A 19,402-nucleotide genomic window follows, 5' to 3' on the forward strand; every position below is an offset into this window, starting at 1 on the left:
AAAGAGAGGCATTCTGGTGCAGGAAGCAGTGTCACCTTGGCAGTGTCTCCCTGGACCCTGAGGACTCTAACATGGCATCCGTGGAGGTGGCACTTGGCCAAACACCATGTCACTGCAGAGGCAATGGTGCACAGGTTCTGGCGCCCGCCTCCTCAAGCAGCTGATGCCTCAGGAAACAGGACCAGAAGGAGCGAGAGCAGAAAATGCGGGACATTCAGGAACCATGCTGATGAAAGGGCTCATTCCCTGGGAACTCCTAGAAGTAACTAGAGGGAACCTTCGGGACGAGGGAAGGTTATGGGATGCACAGGTACTTTTCATAGGAAGCAAGAGCCTGAAAAGATGTGCCTTATTAATTTTGACCAACTTTACCCCCTGGCCTGATATGGTCTGGGAAAATCTAGGGTTTTGAGCCATGAGAGCAAGGGAGCAGGGTATATGCAAAAAAATGGATAGAATCTAGTAATGTTGAAAAAGACAAGTTAGTAACTATTTTAAATATCAGTGTGGGGTTTTTTCATTTTATTTTTAATTTTTTTTAATTTACATCCAAATTTGTTAGCGTATAGTGCAACAATGATTTCGGGAGTAGATTCCTTAATGCCCCTTACGCATTTAGCCCATCCCCCCTCCCACAACCCCTCAGGTAACCCTCAGTTTGTTCTCCATATTTATGAGTCTCTTCTGTTTTGTCTCCCGTTTTTATATTATTTTTGTTTCCCTTCCCTTATGTTCATCTGTTTTGTCTCTTAAAGTCCTCATATGAGTGAAGTCATATGATACTTGTCTTTCTCTGACTAATTTCACTTAGCGTAATACCCTCCAGTTCCATCCACATAGTTGCAAATGTCAAGATTTCATTCTTTTTGATTGCTGAGTAATACTCCATTGTTTATATCTATACCACATCTTCTTTATCCATTCATCCATCAATGGACATTTGGGCTCTTTCCATACTTTGGCTATTATTGATAGTACTGCTATAAATGTGGGGTGCATGTGTCCCTTCGAAACAGCACACCTGTATCCCTTGAATAAATGCCTAGTAGTGCAATTGCTGGGTCGTAGGGTAGTTGTATTTTTAGTTTTTTGTCGAACCTCCATACTGTTTTCCAGAGTGGCTGCACCAGTTTGCATTCCCAATTATCAGTGTGGTTTTAAGATAAGAAAACAACTCTGCATTAGAGTTTCATCCAAAGATGCTGAGATTTACATTACTGTTTCTTCACAAACAGGCCGTTCCACAGACCCCGCTCTAAAGGGGTAGAGTTAATGAGATTCTTTAACCAGTAAAGCCACTTGTAAACTACAGAAATTCTCAGAGGGATTCATCAGTGCCCCATGCCTTCTGGAGGCATTTAACTAGCCACCTGGAGAATTTCCATCTCTAGACAATTATTTCACAATAAGGAAGAAAAAAATTGCCTGAGGTTTTCAACTACAGTTAAATTCATTGGAGTCAACATGTCAGACAGTCGGTGTAGCTGCCCCGGGTCTGTTAGGCACAAAACTTTGCTCTTGAGGGATTGCTCATGTCCCACACTGTATAGCATATAGATGGGATCAAAAATTGTATATTCCAGATGACAGAGAATCTGACCTCCAAAATCAGCTCACTCAATAGTTATTAGTAATGATAGAATTTTATTACAAGAAAGAGATGAAGAAAATTGCTGAGATATTTTTTATTTTTTAATGTTTATTTTTGAGAGAGAGAGAGAGAGCACGTGACAGAGCATGAGCAGGGGAGGAACAGAGAGAGAGGGGGACACAGAATCCGAAGCAGGCTCCAGGCTCTGAGCTGTCAGCACAGAGCCCAACTCAGGGCTTGAACCCACAAACCGTGAGATCATGGCCTGAGCTGAAGTCAGAGGCTTAACCCACTGAGCCACCCAGGCACCCCAGATATTTTATATTTTATAATGCACACACATTGCAATGCATTCATCAAATGACTTAGGTCAGGTTACTTCGTAAGTATAAGGTATACTTTAGAGTCCCTGTGTGCAGTCGAGTTCAAGCTGCCCTTGGTGAGATATTGCCTGAAATCACACCCTCACCTGGCTTCCTAATTACCAATCACCCTGAAAGCATTTCCGTACTAAGTCACTGTACACAAACCTATGACCTTACCCATTCTGAGTCTCTAACTTCCAGTCCTGGATCTTAACTGCCTACTGCATGCATGCATGCATTCATTCATTAGCAAATACTCAGAATCTACTCTGGACAAAGCGCTATTTCTCATTTACACAGTGTGGCTGATATTGGGCCCTTCCTCCCCCATCTGCACCTTCTGTTTCTCTCTCCTATACGTCACAATAGTCAACTATGTAGCCTGGAATGAAGGGAGGAAGGGAAAAAGAGAGAAAGAAAAAGAAGGGAAGAATGGTTTGCTTCCAGCTGGATTCAAGCAGATCCTGGCGTCATGAGGGTGTACGCACCCTTCAGCACCCCCAATCCTCTCCCCGGTGGTGAAGCTCCCCAGTCAGGACCAGGGGTGGTCAATTTCCCTTCAGTCACCAGATGGTTTCTTTTTTCAATGTTTACTTATTTTTGAGAGAGGGAGAGAGGATCCCAAGAGGGCTCTGTGTGGACAGCAGAAAGACCAGAGAGACCCATGCAGGGCTGGAACTCATGAACCCTGAGTTCATGACCTGAGCCAAAGTCGAAAGCTTAACCTACTAAGCCACTCAGGCACCCCTGCCAGGTAGTTTCTAATCCAGCTTTGGAGACAGGGACCATGGGAACGAGCCCCAAGTGAAAAACATTACGCACCCGGGGCGTTGCCTGTTGGCTGTTATTAAACCACCTCTCCTACAAGGGCCTCTGGGTGGCTGCACTTCGGTTCAGGTCATGATCTCACACTCCACAAGTTCAAGCCCCATGTAGGGCTCTGTGCTAACAGCTCAGAGCCTGGGGCCTGCTTCGGATTCTGTGTCTCCCTCTCTGTCTTTGCCCCTCCCCCACTCATGCTCTGTCTTCCTCTCAGAAATAAACATAAAAAAATATTTTTTAACCACTTCTGCTACAGAGCACAATCAGGATGCAGCCAGGATGAGCCCCATGTAGGAGCTGGACATAAACCAGAGGACCTCAGCTCCAAAACTCAACAATGGGCTGCCTGAGTTGCCACTAATATCCACCAATCAGGACGAGGCCCTTCCAACCAATCAAGATGAGGCATTTTTCTTTCCCTTTCTCTCCTTAGCATACTGGGCCCAGAGGGAACCTGGGTTTTGTCTGTTTAAGCAGGGTCCCCCCTCTGTTCCAGGAGACTACATTAAGTATCCTCCGTCAGTGCTGTGTCTCTTTTCGGCTCCAGCCGTAGCCTCCGTAAAGCCTTCTTGTGCCTTTGTTTTTGGGGGTCTCATCTCATCGCTGTCATTGTAGGGCCAAAAACGCAATTCCGGTAATGTTTTTGAAGGATTTCCCTGGTGTACCATCTCAGAAACTAGGAGACGCCCAGCATTTAATAACAGCCATATGTCCCACAAGTACTGTGTGAGATACTTCATCTCAAAAACCAGCGGTCACGGGACTAGAGAGTGCCTGAATTCTGGCTCTCCACAGTGAGCATGGCATTTACCCTCTCTATGCCCACAGTCTTCTCATCTGTAAAATAGAAGCAAGGATATTACCTATTCCATAGGTTATAGCCAGGATGAGACAAGACACTCCATGTAGAACATTTAGTACAGCTAATTATGAATGCTCCGCTTCTTGGGTTTTGAAAAAACCTTTGTATTCTAAACCACCCTTTTTGTGTATGATCACAAGTACAATAAATTACAGGATCGTAATGTTGAGAGGTTAACACGTTTAGCCTATAATATAGATAAAAGACTATATATCTATCTTTTTAAAAACAGCATAACCTCAGAGTGAAGTGTAAAGCTGCCAAGAAGGAGCTAGTCCTGTTTGAGGAGCATGTATGTGTCTGTGGGGTCAGCCGGCCAGGCTGCAGGGTCACCCGCAGACTGGGTGGCTTAACAGAAATGTATCATGTCTGAGTTCTGGAGGCTAGAAGTCCTAGATCAAGGTGTCAGCGGGGTGGTTTCTTCTGAAACCTCTCTTGTGGCTTGTAGATGGCTGTTTTCTCTCTCTGTCTTCACGTCGTCTTCTTTCTGTGCAGGCCTGTGTCCTAATCTCCTCTTTGTGTAAGGACACCAATCTTTGAATTAGGACCCACACTAAGAACCACACTTTGACTACCTCGTTAAATACCTAGCATCAAGTGCAGTCACGTTCTGGGACAATAGGGCCTTGGGACTTCAATACGTGAATTTTGAGGGGTACACAATGCAGCTCATAATTCATTATTTGTAATGAGTTATTTGCCGATTCTAACTAATCACCACCCCCTTTATTTTACACGTTTTTGTCCTAAAGAGCATCTAGCCCTTACACCGATTTGCTTCCTTTCTGGGAAAGTGGATAGGCCTGCAGGTCTGAAGTTGAGTTTAAAACTAGTGGCAAATGAAAAACACAAATCATCGAATGTTTCAAAAAGCCTTTAAATGATAGTTGAGTTGCATGAGGTACCAGAGAAGGATGTGGCAGGAGTCAGGACTACAGCGATCTTCAGCTGATTCCCTCTGGTTTGTTTCTGTGTATCTATTGGCATGATGGTTCACAGCCCTCTCTGGGGCTCTCTGGATGGGATCTGAAACCAGCTGTAGGAGGGAAGGCAAGGAGACATGGAAGAAAGAGGCAGGCCATTTCGGTTTGGTAGGTGGCACTTGTAATAAACAAAGGGAGCTTTCATGTCAGGTTTGTCTTATCGGGAGCAAGATGAATGGATCCCTGCATCCACCTGCCATATCTTAAAAGTTCATAAAGAGGCCCCAAAAGGGTTCAGTCACGTATACCATGCAGGTGTTCTCAACACCACATCACCATCTCAAGGCTGTGTCCTTAGAGCGGCCTCTGGGGGCGGGAAAAGCAGGAGGACCCCACATCCCCAGGACGGGGGAGGGGGAGAGGAACCTCTAATACCGGAGTCCAGCTCGCAGGTCAATCGTGTCTTTTCAATGACCTTCTCCAACATGGCAATATACATCATATGTATCACTGATTTCCTTTATTCTCATACCTTCTAGTTTCTGGAAACAAGGATGAATCACTACATTATCTTACAGAATACCAGAACCCCTGGGAGAATGGATCAGTTATGACACGGAAGGTGTAGAACAAAGAGCCTGGCTTTTTATTTATTTTTTTCAGTTTATTTATTTTGAGAGAGACAGAGAAAGCGAGCAGGGGAGGGGCAGAGAGAGAGGGAAAGAAAGAATCCCAAGCGGGCTCCACACTGTCAGCACAGAGCCCAAATGTGGGGCTGGAACTCCTGGAACCGTGAGATCATGACCTGAGCCGAAACCAAGAGTCAGATGCTTAACCGACTGAGCCACCCAAGTGCCTCAAGAGCTTGGCTTTTTATTTATTTATTTGTTTGTTTGTTTGTATTTATTTTATTTATTTATTTATTTATTTATTTATTTATTTATTTATTTATTTTTGAGAGCTTGGCTTTTTAAATGATTTCTGCTTTGTGGCAAGAAGCTGCTAGGCGGATTTCACTTGCCTGTGGCACGTCTGGAAGGAGATGTAATATTGGAAATTTTCTCTGAGTAATTTCACCTATGGCACAATTTGCTCTGTCACCCGAGGAGTTTGTTGTAATACTCTGGTTCTTGGAACAGAAAAGCTATTTAAACAAAGCAGTTTCTCCTCCGTGGTGATTTAACAATCTAGCAATGAGGAGGGGAAAAAAAAACTTTCAAAATTAGGCAACCTAAGCTCAAAATTCTTTCTGCATTTCAGGCAAGTATACATCCCCTTCACTTACAATTAAATCCCTTGGGTCACTCTCAACAGAAGCAAGACTTTGATTCCAAGTTAATAAAATTGTTACTCATTGTCTTCAGCTGGGGTCTGTGAACTGGCAAAAACCTTAGGAATGGTTTGACTCTGTCTCTCGGCTCTAAATTATTTATCTGCATAATCATTAAGTAAGTGGTGTAAATATCTTATTTACATAAGGCAGAAGTGGTGTTTACAGATACAAAACCAAAGCTTAATTAGCAGTCAGTGTCTTCCCCCACCAAGAATTCAAGGTGCTGGGGGAGGGGCTTACTGCTGCCTCTCCAAGTTATCATCAGGTTTCCTTAACGTGGAAATTAGAAGGATGCATATCTGAGGTTGCTGATTTCTTTGGTGGTGGTGGTGAACTGTGAGTTTCCTTTCACGATTCAGATTTGGAGCAAAGCAGTGAAACTGCATTTTAAGGCCTGTTCTCCAATATCCCAGGGACTTCTTTCATATTTTCCCACAATGGACAGACTTTTTCCACTGACCTTAATTCTATATGACCTCAGAACAAAAGTTTTTTTTCTTTCTTTCTCCTTTCTTTCTTTCTCTTTCCCTCTCTCTTTCTCTTTCCTCCCTCCCTTCCTTCCTTCCTTCCTTACTTCCTTCTTTCTTTCTTTCTTTCTTTCTTTCTTTCTTTCTTTCTTTCTTTCTTTCTTTCTTTTCACAAAGTTAAAAATCACTACCATTTAGGGGCGCCTGGGTGGCTCAGTCGGTTAAGTGTCCGACTTCGGTTCAGGCCATGATCTCACGATTCGTGAGTTCGAGCCCCACATCAGGCTGTGTGCTGATAGCTCCGAGCCTGGAGCCTGCTTCAGGCTCTGTGTCCCTCTCTCCCTCTCTGCCCCTCCCCTGCTCACGCTCTGTCTCTCTCACAAAAAAACTTTAAAAAGTAAAGTGTTTAGGGGCACCTAAAAAGTAAAGTGTTTAGGGGCACCTGGGTGGCTCAGTCAGTTGAGCATCCGACTTTGGCTCAGGTCATGATCTCACGGTCTGTGGGTTCAAGCCCTGTGTCGGGCTGTGTGCTGACAGTTCAGAGCCAGGAGCCTGCTTGGGATTCTGTGTCTCCCTCTCTCTCTGCCCTCCCCCGCTCATGCTCTGTCTCTCTGTCAAAAATAAATAAACGTTTAAAAAAATTAATAAAAATTAAAAAAAAAAATCACTACCCTTTAACACCAGCAAGATGACTTAGATGACTATGTCTCTGGCTCTATCATCATTAAAAGGCTACCTCTGGCAAAATCTTAGATGCCCAGTTTGGACTATCATTTGTTTAGTAAGCACTTTGGAAGGGTTTCCTTAGTTCACTGACAATTAGTGAGGTAAAATAGTGCTACCACTTAGTACCTGGGAGGGTTTTGTTTTGTTTTAAGGCATAATGTCTTAAGCCCTGGTGGACTGTAATAAACAGAAGACTTTGATGAAAGAGAACTACCCCCTGCTGTGAACAGCCAGGAGCAAAGTTAACCATTACAAAATACCAATTTTGCAAGAAATTATGTCACTGATGCAGAAGTTACTGGTTAACTGCAGTCCAGTCTCTGAATTAATGGAAAGAGCTGCCTTAGTGAACTATAATGTTCTGATGTCATTTAAAGTTTGGAAGTTCCAATTTAGAAATTGGTATCGGTCAATAAGACATGACTAGCATGGCAAGTAGTATGATGGAAGCCAGACACCCTAGTACTTTCTCCTCACATATATTGATTTCTAACTTAATTATAAACTAACTCCAGAAGTTTCAATGATTGTGCAATATAACATTTTTTAGCCCATCAGATTTATGACCTGTTTGATCATTTCCTAGTGACATTTTCAGATAGTGCAGAAAAACCATAAGGGGTGTAGATTTGAAAAGAACTTCTTAAAACATCTACGTGAACAAATGAGAAGGCTGTAGGTCCATTTAAGTTCACATGCAGTAAAACCTTACCTATTTGAAACCCAGCACACCCTGAACTCTGCCTGATTTTTCCCATGATTAACTCAGTTTTCATCTGAAAGAGACAAATGAAAAAAAAAATTAGTATCATGAATTTACTCGAGGCAGAAGGAGGAAGAGAGGAAAGAAAAAACAGATCACCACATTACATTTATTGCAAGATGCATACGTTTTTTCATCGTCTCTGAAGTCAGGATATGCCTTACAGTCAAGGTAGTCTTATACCTGTCCTTGACCAGGTAGTGGTGTATTGTGTGAGCAAGAAGGAATCAGGCCAAATGGTTCACGTTGCCACCACCCAAGCTGAGAGATGTGCATGGTTAATACTTCATATGTGAGGCTTAGTTCACTTTTTTATTCTTTTAATATTTATTTTTGAGAGAGACAGAATAAATAAAATTTATTTATTTTTGAGAGAGACAGAGCACAAGCAGAGGAGGGGCAGAGAAAGGGAGACACAGAATCCGAAGCAGGCTCCAGGCTCCAAGCTGTCAGCACAGAGCCTGACACGGGGCTCAAACCCACGAACCTCAAGATCATGACCTGAGCCTACGTCAGACGCCTAACCACTGAGCCACCCAGGCATTCCAATCATGGTATAATCTTTAAAAAATTCACTTAAGGGGCGAGCCTGGAGCCTGCTTCAGATTCTGTGTCTCCCTTTCTCTCTCTGCCCCTCCCCGGTTTGTGCTCTCTCCCTCTCTTTCCTTCCCGCTCTTTCTCTCTCTTTCCCTCTCAAAAATAAATAATAAACATTTTTAAAAATTAAGATTAAACTATGATTTAACATTGGAACAACAAGTCTTAGGAGTGTCTTAACGAATATTTTGCTTACATTTTCCCATTTATGTACAAGACTGTTATACAATAGAAACCTATGTCTAAATAAAATCTGAAAAAGAGCTTTCAGTAAGTAAAACCTTAAAAAAAATCTATGAGAAAGTATTGTGTCCTCGTTTATTTGAAATTATCTTCCTCGTTTGTTTGAAATTATTTTCCTTCTTAGGGTTCTGTCAAACACTGGGGCGTGTCTTGTCATCACAGGTGTCTTAACTGGAAGAAGGAATGTCATCCCGTGGGGTCAGTCCTCACAAATCTCTCTGACAGCCTTGCCCCAAGACCTCATCCTACCTGACAAGCCCCCGCCCCTCCTGCAGCCACCACTTCTCCACCCCCCAAATCAGAGAGCCCCCGAGAGCGCGGGAAGCAAAGCCGGCAGCCGCTTTCTCGGGATCCTGCCATCATCGGCCAACCATGATTGTAAGATGTCATGGCAATCAGAAGTCGGTTTACCTGGTATAAAACCCAGTGCCAGCGCATCACTCAGTAAGCAACTGCATTTAGCGTCATGACCCAGGTCACCAAAGCTTCACTGACTGTCGCAGAAAAGAAGAACACGGTCAGACACATTCCCAGTAAGAAGGGTTGAAACAAAAAGCGTCATCTAGCTAACTACCCATAACTAAATCTGAGCCTCATTCCCTGCACCCCCTCCTCAGCTTAAATGATGCCGTCCTGTATCGTAATTTGGATCATAGGAGACATTTCCTTAGGCATTTAGGACTATATTAAAAATGTGTGGTTGCATCTCTATCGGTTTCAAAATGTCACTTCTATGTCTGGTACACTGCAGAAGGGGTGGCCCCAGACATTTCCAACATTCCCGGAAGAGTGAAATTCCATTCTTCCCAGATTATCCTAGATGGTTCAGACCTTAACATGGGCTTCCCGTTGTGCTGGGAGAGGAAAGAGGAGACAGTGATCTATCCTATGACAAGCTGGGTGTTTAGAAGACAGAAATGGTAAGATTTAATAAAACTTAATACATTTTTGAAAAGTGTATACATTTTACATAAATTCATGTAAATTTAACAAATAGAACACACATCACACAAGGCTTTGCTCTACTGAATTCTCTCTCTCCCAATCTGAACTACTTTAAAGTAAATTTTCATCAGATTCACCGTATCGTGTTCTTGGCTGTCCTCCCCAGCCAGTTCAAGCGTGTGATAGTATGAAGGGCATGGACGTGTATTTTTTTAAAGCCTAGAAGTGTAAAACTTATTAGGCCTACTATCTTCACAAGCGAAAACTTAAAACTTTTGACAGATGCTAAATCTTTATAAAAAGGAAAAAACTAAATAATGAAACACACACACACACACACACACACACACACACTGCCTCAGATTCGACACCTCCTCATCGTACCTGCAGATGTCATATAGAGGTGGATACTACACCGATTAGCAGGGGTCTGCACATATGTGCTCTCCTCAAAGTACAAGAGGTTAGTTCGAACACCTTCAGTCTGAGAAATTCTTTAAAACGGTTGCATGGGACAGCAATCTGTTGTGTAAATTCTACCTTGGCCTACTGCTTTCCAAAACTACAACTGTGAAATAAATGCAGTGGCAGGTGGGCACAAGCTTAGATCATAAGAACGGAGAGGTGTTTGGATTCCCGACGTGGATGGTGGTGATGGTTACATTTAGGTGCCGACTTGACGGGGACACAGAGTGCCCAGGTTGAACGGTATTTCTGAGTGTCTGTGAGGGTGTCGGCAGATTAAATTAGCACTTGAAGCAACAGACTCCGTAAATTGTTGTTGCCGGTGTGGTGGGCGTCATTGAATGGGTGGTGGGCTTGACTAGAAAAACCAAAGCAAACCAGCAGAGGAATTCACCATTTATTTCTCTTCGGCCTCCCTGCTTGACCTGGGATGTCTGCTCTCATCTTCCGCTCCCAGACTGGCCCTTCCACCATTGGGTCCCCTGGCCTTGGGCCTCAGACTCAGGCTAAATCACACCACAGGCTTTCCTGGGTCCGCGGTTTGCAGACAGCAGATTGGCAGACGTTGGAACTTCTCAGACATTATCAAGTGGGCCAGCTCTTCCTGACAAATCTCCTTTCCTCCTGTTGGTTCAGCTCCTCTGGGAAATCCTGACTAATACACTAACTGTGCCTCTGATTCCTAGGTTAGGAATTCCCTGTATCACTTAACTCTGAAAGCATGTATTAAAATAGTCAATAAATGAACAAGCAAGCACAGGAATAGTGCTCCCTCCTGTGGCCAAAGTTCTGAAAACTTTTCAAACGTGGGAAAGCTATCTCTTGGAACCCCCAGGTGGATCACAGACCCAGACCCCAGAGATCCCAATTTACCACTGCAGGTCCTGGGTGTAGACAGGATCATGATTTTATTTTTTTTAATTTTTAAAACATGTTGGTAATGTTTATTTATTTTTGAGAGAGACAGACACAGAGCACGAGCGGGAGAGGAGCAGAGAGAGGGGGAGACACAGAATCCCAAGCAGGCTCCAGGCTCTGAGCTGTCAGCACAGAGCCGACACTGGGCAAACCGTGAGATGAGATCATGTCCTGAGCCAAAGTCAGACACCCAACCAACTGAGCCATCTAGGCGTCCGAACAGGATCATGATTTTAAAAGCTGGACTTGTGGTTTGTGGTAATGGAGGCAAATAAATCAGGACACATGTTTAAGTCATAAAGAATAAAATTTAATTCAGTGCTACAGTCCGGTAACATTAGATTTGCACTTTTGAATGTCTACTATGTGTGAAGAAAATGTCTGTCAAAATTTAAAGAGGTCTAACTTGCAAAAGGAGAAACGGTCTTGGGGTTGGTGGATTCTTCTAATTCTTATAAAATACAGTGGTTCCCAGTCAGAAGTGATTTTGCTGCCCAGGAAAAAGTGACCACGCCTGGAGACATCTTTGGCTTCACATCTCAGGGCCCGTGTGCTGCTAGGACCTAGTGGGTCAGGGCTGCTTCTAAATGTCCTACAATGCCCAGGACAGCGCTCCCCGCCAATAATGAATCACCTGATCCAAAATGTCCGTAGAGCTGAGGTTGAAAAACCTTGATACAAGAATGCTCTGTAATCCTTTCCATTCCTATGCAATATATAAACCTTCAGCTTGTACGCAGTACTTATTCAGTGCGAAACCAAGTACGTTTTGCTAAATTTCCAGCAATAAAGCCAGTAACTCAGAAAGGAAGATTCTTATGAATCATGAATCACGTCTGACTACATTCTTTTGGATTATGTATTTTTTCTTGGAACATGATATGCTAACAATTTTCAGCCATTGTTTTTCAAAATAGAAAATGTATTTGGGTGTTTTGGTTGATACCCTCCGTAAGATATAAATTTAGATATTCTTGTCCCTCAGAGAAATACTAGAAAGGTGAAATTGTTTAAATTAACTCTACATGGGGCTGAAATGTTTTCATTAGAAAAACACGCCTGCTAGCAACAGGTGCATCGAGAGCAGGAGAAAGGAGAGAGAAAGATCGACTTTAACATAGTCACCCCTCTGGCAACCATGGAAAAGCATTTCTTTTAGGACCAGGATCCCCAGCCTGGGATGCCCAAATCCTGAGGCTCTATGACAATAAGGAGAATCTGAAAGCTACTTTCAACGTTTTAGAAATGACTTAATAATAATTGACCATTTATCTACTCGAAAACATATTAGACTCACTAAAAAGCAAAACACATGCAGACACTTATTACATACAAGTTTATTTCATCTGATGTAATATTGTAGGAATTGCCATATCTCTCTGGGAAGGAGGGAAGTAACACAAAGCATCCTTTGTGATTAAACAAGAAGTTGGAGACTACTGCCTTGAGGAAACCTGGCAGTTAGATGAGGCTGTCTGGGAAACTAAAGCAGTAACACAATGTTGCACGGACCTTGTCCTCCGGTTTACTGCTTGTGGTGCTTAGTGCATGCTTGGTATATAACAGAAAACGCAATACGTAGTCGGGGTTGAGGCAGAACTTTCAAAAGAGTGAACCCCACTTCAGAATGATGGCAGTGGCAGTAAGAAAGCCCCAGGGAAAACAGTGGAGGGACAGTGCGCCAGACTTCCAAAGCCATCAGGGAGAGCCTTCCTCCCACCCCACCCCCACCCCCCCGAGGATCTACATTCATTTTTACTAAGGAGAAGCCTGGGTTGTTTTCTTAGGGAACTTAACGAAGACTCAAACTATGGTAACTTCTAGTCCCCTTTACCTTCACTAACTTCTCTACCTTCCCACTGTAGTCAAATACAGCAAGCTCTCAGAGTGACTCCACTATTTTATTGGGGGCTCCTACCACTTGGGCTAGTCCATGCTGGACCACAGGGCCCATCCCCTTAATCTCTTGGGGACCTCCTGCTCCAGGTTCCAGTATTGGTTGGTGTCCCCTGGAGAATGTGATCTGGACCCTTCCTCCTTTCACATCCTCCCCGGGCAACCTCCTACATGCCCACAGCTTCGCTTATTTCTAGATGCCCAAGCCCCACATTTCTCCGCCTAGCCCACCGCTTTATCCCCTACTCCAGACCAACGTTATCTAGATATGTACTCGGCAATCTCCAACTCAACAGGTCCAAATAGAATTCCCACTCTTTCCGCTGAACTCTCCTTCCTCCGGGTTTCCCTTACTCAGTACATAGTACTATCCACCACCATCTTGCTTCTCTCAGAATCATGGGTTCATCGTTACTTTCTGCTATTGAATGAACGGTGTCCCCAAATGCATATCTTAAAGCCCAAACCCCCAGGACTTCAGAACATAACATATTTGGAGAGAGGGCCTTTAAAGAGGTAATAAAAATGAGATTATTAGGGTGGGCCCTGATCCAATCGAACAGGTGTCCTTACAAGAAGAGGAGATTAGGACACACAGAAACACCAGGGATGTATATGTGCAGAAAAAGGCACAGGGAAGGGCACCATCTACAAGCCAAGCAGAGAACCTACCAACACCTTGATCCTGGGCTTCTAGGGTCCAGAACCGTGAGAAAGAAATGTCTGTTGTTTAAGTCTCCAGTCTGTGGAATTTTGTTACGGCAGCCCCAGCAGGCTTATATGCCTTCTCCCTCTTACCTTTCACCTGGTCCTACCCGCTCTACTTCTATATATCTCTCCAGTCTTTTCTCCCCATGACCGTTCTCCCTGCCCTCACCCAGCGTCCCCTCAAGTCTTCTCTGGATGCCTACAGAAGCTTCCCAATGGTCTTCCGGCTCCTCCTCTTCCCCTGCCCCATACACTCCCGTCTCCAAAGATGTCTCCAGGGTGGTCATCTAAGAACGAAAATGGAATCCTTCCCCCAGCTTAAAGCCCTTTGATACTTTCCCTATTTCTCACAGAATGAAATCCAAACTCCTTAACTTGTATAAAGCCCAGGACAATCTAGTTCCCACCTGCCCCTCTGGCCTCACCTAGACCCACTCGAGGGCCTCATCCACCATGCGTCGTCAGACACCTCTGGCAATTCTTCCAATGACCAAAAAAACCCCACTTGTTTTCCCACGCATTTTCCCCCTTTTTGGAAATGTTTCTCAGTCCCTCCTTGTTGCTAATGTTTATGCATCCCAGTCTCAACCAAACTGTCATTTCCTGAGAAAGGGTTTCCCTGCCCTCGCATGTTGGTTCACCGCATCCAAGTGCCCTGAGATCCTGCACTGGTCACAGATAGTGACCTTCTTCTCACAAGGGAAATTAAACAGTTGTCTGCATTATCATGTTTCTCAGGTGAGCTCCCCAAGACTAAAATCAATCTCTTTATTTTGTATTCCCTGGACCAAGTACAGTGCCTGGACCATATTTGTTGTGAAGGGATAAGAGTAACCAGAACATATATCTGAGGCTCCGAAGGAATTTACTTCTTACTAAAGGCCCACAATTCTTTGGCAGGAGGCTTTGATTTGAATCCTGAAGCCAAATATTAAAGAGCCACAAAAGTTCGAACTTAACAGTAAATTAAGCTGAAGGGAAACATAAAACTATAATATGTCTTGTTTGCTTTTGATCTGTAGCGTGTATTTCCCCTCAGTAAAATTATTTTGTACTGGAAATGACTGGAGGAGCTTGGCTGGAATAAGAGGTTTGAGGACACCAGTAAAGACTTAAAGGAGGTATTACGGGGAGAGAAGGGGGGCAGGGACTGAGAGAGGGCAGTGAAATAATCATCGGGTGGTAGTGAGGGCACAGCTGGGGCCCCGAATTTTATGGGCCCCCATCAGCTAGGATTTAAGCTACAGGAAAGCAGGGTATGCATTTTCTGGGGCTGCTGTAACAAAGTACCAGAAAACGGGCGGCTTAAAACAACAGAACATTATTCTTTCACGGTTCTGGGGGCTAGAAGACCAAACTCATGGTATCAGCAAGACCTCTCTCCCACTGAAGGCTCTAGGGGAGAATCCATCCATGCTTCTTTTGGTTTCTGGTGGCTTCTGGTGCTCCTTGGCTTACAGCTGAATCACTCCAATCTCTACTCCCACCTTTACATGGTGGTCTGCTAGGTCTGAGTGGTCAAGCCTCCCTCTCCTTTCTCTGATAAAGACTACTAGTCACTGAATTGAGGGCACACCATAAATCCTCGATGATCTCAACTTGAGATGCTTAACTAGTTGAACCTGCAAAGACTCCTACTTCCAAATAGGGTCACATTCTGAGGTTCCGAGCGAACATAAATTTGGGGGGGGGGGCAGCATTCTACTCACTACAGACAGGTACTTTGTTTCCTTCACGCATTTACCCCAGAACCTAAAATAATACTTGGCACATTGTCATGCTCAGCAAGTACTTGTGAAATGAATAACTTCATTAATGAATAAAAGAAGTGCAAAGGATCGAGGGTGCTGAGGAATACAGGTGTTTCCGCTGAAGTGCCAAGATAGGGTACCAGCACCAAGGTCAGTTACCAACTTCTGAAGGGAATTTATAGAGAAGCCACTACACAGGTGGACCTCTCACCCAGGTGGAAGATGTCAAAGGATCAGAAGACTGAAGACTGAGGCCAGACATGGTGTGGAAGATTTAGAAACACTTCCAGAGAAAGGGGTAAGGAGAGTGCTTGCCACTCACTTCAAGTCTATTGAGAGGGACGTCTTAAGATCACTCTGAGAGCTTGAAGACGTCACAGGCTTGTACCTAAGCAAAGGATAGCAGCTCTATGCTGGGGAAGTAATTGTGCTTCCTTCTAATGGTGCATGAATCCTGGGGTGAACACGTGACAATGGGAAATCAGTCTGGGTTGCTTTTTAAAGGATCCTGCCCAAAAGAGCAGCAGGTTGGGAAAAGAGGAGCCTGGTCATTTGAGGCAAGAAGAGGCAGAATTTGTAAGTGATCAGGAGGGTCACTGTCCTCATCAAAGGACTGGCAACCAGATGGGCCTGGAGGGAAGAGGGGAAGGTCTTCCAGAGAACCCATGGACATGCCCTCAATGGGGTCAGCTTCAATATCTGCCCTGCCTATAGAGAGCACGATGCTGCCTTTCAGTCAAAGACTCGTTCATTCTAACTTGGCTTCACTGCCCCGGCAGAGTCAGAAATGGCAGCCATGGAGAAAGAAAAGGAGTGGGAAGGGGTTGGGGGGAGCTGTCCAAAATCTCTGTCCACACCAAAAATTTTTGTTTGCCTCCAGGCCCAACAAGGAGAGAGGTACCAAGTCCTTTCTTTGAATGAAGATTGCAGCTGTGATTAGTATAAGGGGCCTGATACTGCAAATTACTGAATTGAAATTGGTATATGGAGTGGACGTTTTCAATTACTGAATTGATAACAGAGTGAACATAGGGCCGAGGGACCAGAAGAGTCATGGGACCTACCCAAGTTTTCAAGAGGCTGGAGAAGGACTAGCCCCACTCAGCAGGATTGGAGGGACAAAAATAAAGTAGTTTCTAGGATTACACCCCTGAATGCTACATGTTCCAAGTACTAAGTCATAGAGATTTCAGATGATCAGTTACATAATCCAGGCTAGGTAGAGAAGGGAGAAGAGCCAGCAAGGGTCTGATGTGAAAATATAATTGTGGGTATAAAGCCTCCAGAAGGCTAGTGTCAGAGAGTGTGTTACTGGTATGGCTTTCCTGACATGAAACATTTCTAGGTAAGAATATAATCCAGAGGTGGGGATGAGGTAACCGACATGCTTTGGAGCTCAAGAGGTGAGAAAAGAGATTAAAGAAACTTAAGGCAGGGTGCTTGGGTGGCTCAGTCAGTCAAGCGTCCAACTCTGAATTTCGGCTCAGGTCATGATCTCACGGTTCTCAAGTCTGAGCCCTGTGCTGACAGCGTGGAGCTTGCTTGGGCTTGTCTCTCTCTCCCTCTCCCTCTCTCTACCCCTCCCCTGCTTGCTCTCTCAAAGTAAGTGAACTTAAAAAAAAAACTTAAGGCTAAATTGTTATATAGGTGCAGAAGTCTTCTGGGATCTTGTCACGGCTTGGGCTGAATAGGAAGATGACTATTCAGACCCCAATCCCTACCCCTACAGAAACTGCTCCTGTCAAGATCACCAGGAAACTCCAGTGTCACTTCCAACATAAGCAATTCCCATTTCTCATCTTACCTGTCGGTAGCATCTGACGTAATTGAGCACTTCCTCTTTCTTGAAACACTTTCTTCACTTTGCTTCAAGGATTCCACCCTCTGATTTTACTCCTCCTTCCTGGCCACCCCTTCTCATATTCTTCTGCTGGATCCACCTCTTTTTTCGACGATTAAATGCTGGAGGATCTGGGGCTCAATCATAGAAATTTTTCTCTTTGCTGTCTCGCTTCCTAAGAGATCATACCCAGTCTCATGGCTTTAAATACCTCTACACAGCTCCCAATGTATATGTTAGCACCAACATCTCCCCCAAACTCCAGACTGCTTACTTGATATCAATGCTTAGATATTTGATTTAGCATGTCCAGAATCAAACACAATGCCATAACCTGATCTCCAACTTTCTCTGCTCTCAAATTCCCTCTCACTAGATGCCATCATGATTGCCCAGCTGTTTAGGCAAAAAAAAAAAAAAAAAAAAAAAAAAGTAGTCAACTTCTATGCCTCTTTGCTTACATTCCATCTTCAAATCTTGTCAACTAGGTCTTCAATATATAGGACCAAGCTCGCCCTGTCTCCCCATCTCCATCTTGGTACAAACCATCATTGCCATCTCTCTGCCTCCACATTTGACTCTCTGTAATCTCTTCCCCACACAGAATCATCCATTTAAACATACCTCATATCTTTACCTCACTGCTCATTGAAGTCCCCCTATGGCGCCTACCCTTCTCAGGTTAAATTCCAAACCCTTGACACGAATTGCAAGGTGATGTGTCTGGCCATTTCCCAGAGCTTTTCTAAGGCTCTGCAAGGCCATCTTAAACAGAGTTGTCTCATTGAGCTGGGGGGGTCAAGTTTTTTTAAAAGAATTATCACATATTGTCTCAAAGAAAGGTCTCTGAAGGCGTGTTTTAGGATGAACTGTTTCATCACTGAAGCGCTTAGTAAAATGAAAAATCTGTGAGGTACGTTCTTTCCAGATTTTAAGGCTTGATGTTATCCTTTGCTCTCAGTGCTGAAGTCAAACACCCCCTCTTCTGTGAAGTCTTCTGTCTGCTGGCTTCCTGATTCAGCTTCATTCCCAATACCCTACAGAAAAAACAAAAAATTCTCCATTGTTCTGTGTTTATACACAGTGATTGGGAATCTGTGAAGCTCGTGTCTGTCTTGTGTTACTACTCTGGAAGGCACAAGTCTACTAACTCATGCTTTAAAAATATGCATATATATATATATACTGGGTGCCAGGGTGACTCAGTTCATTGAGCTTCTGATTCTTGCTACCGGCTCAGGTCCTGATCCCTCAGTGATGAGTTCAAGCCACTAGTGGGGCTCCTGGCCCACAAGGGGGCCTGCTTGGAATTCTCTCTCTCTCTCTCTCTCTCTCGCTCTCGCTCTCTTTCTCTCTGCTCCTCCCCTGCTTGTGCACATGCATGCTCCCTCAAAATAAACATTAAAAAAATAAAAATATACACATATACTGTATTTAATCACTTCTAAAACCCACTTTTTAAATAAAGACTGAAATTAGGAGATGCCTGGGTGGCTCAGCTGGTTAAGCCTTGGACTTGATTTCAGCTCAGGTCATGATCTCATCGTTCACGGAATGGAGCCATGTGGGGCTCTGCACTGACAGTGTGGAGCCTGCTTGGGATTCATTCATATTCTCTCTCTCTCTCTCTCTCTCTCTCCCTCTGACCCTCTCCCACTGGCTAGCCTGTGCATATGCACAGGCTCTCTCTCTCAAAATGAATAATAAAAAAAAAAAAAAGACTGAAATTGGGATGAGTCTTAAAATGATAGAAAGCATAATTTCTCAGCACTTTTTCTTTCTTGCTGGTACATAAAATAATGCTACCTTGGAACTGATACTATCTTACAGTTGATTAAATACTGAGTGTAAATCTTGTGAGTTTATGTGCTTCCATCTTCACCAGCAGAAGTTTAGTCCATCATTCCGTATGACAGTTGTTCCTGCTACAATACATTTAAATATAAATTGAGTTAGGAACGGGGTAGAAGTTCCTTACTTCCAAACTGCGTATCTGATCCTCAGTACGAAGACGCTCCAGAAACGGCAAAGCATTATGGTCGTGTATTTCTTCACATCCAACCATCACCAATCACTAGCAATGACCCACCCTTTACGCTCCAGCCTGACCTCTGCAAGGTCGCAGGGGTTAAGCGCCGGCTCCGCAGCTGGGGTGGCGCAGGTAAGCGCGCCCCGCCCACCCACCCC

The 19,402-nt window shown here is 44.1% G+C and overlaps 1 long non-coding RNA gene across 1 annotated transcript; it reads right to left on the reverse strand.

Annotated features, from left to right (window-relative positions):
• Positions 1-1,727: 1,727 nt before the first annotated feature.
• On the reverse strand, positions 1,728-19,371 carry LOC106968440 (uncharacterized). Its single transcript, XR_001429143.3, has 6 exons — positions 19,058-19,371; positions 17,180-18,252; positions 9,104-9,186; positions 7,802-7,865; positions 4,546-4,676; positions 1,728-3,615 (listed from the first exon to the last, which is right to left on the reverse strand). It is a non-coding gene; the product is annotated as an uncharacterized LOC106968440 (long non-coding RNA).
• Positions 19,372-19,402: the final 31 nt, after the last annotated feature.

The sequence above is a fragment of the Acinonyx jubatus genome, chromosome B2, assembly GCF_027475565.1.
Source record: "Acinonyx jubatus isolate Ajub_Pintada_27869175 chromosome B2, VMU_Ajub_asm_v1.0, whole genome shotgun sequence".
Taxonomy (NCBI): Eukaryota; Metazoa; Chordata; class Mammalia; order Carnivora; family Felidae; genus Acinonyx; species Acinonyx jubatus.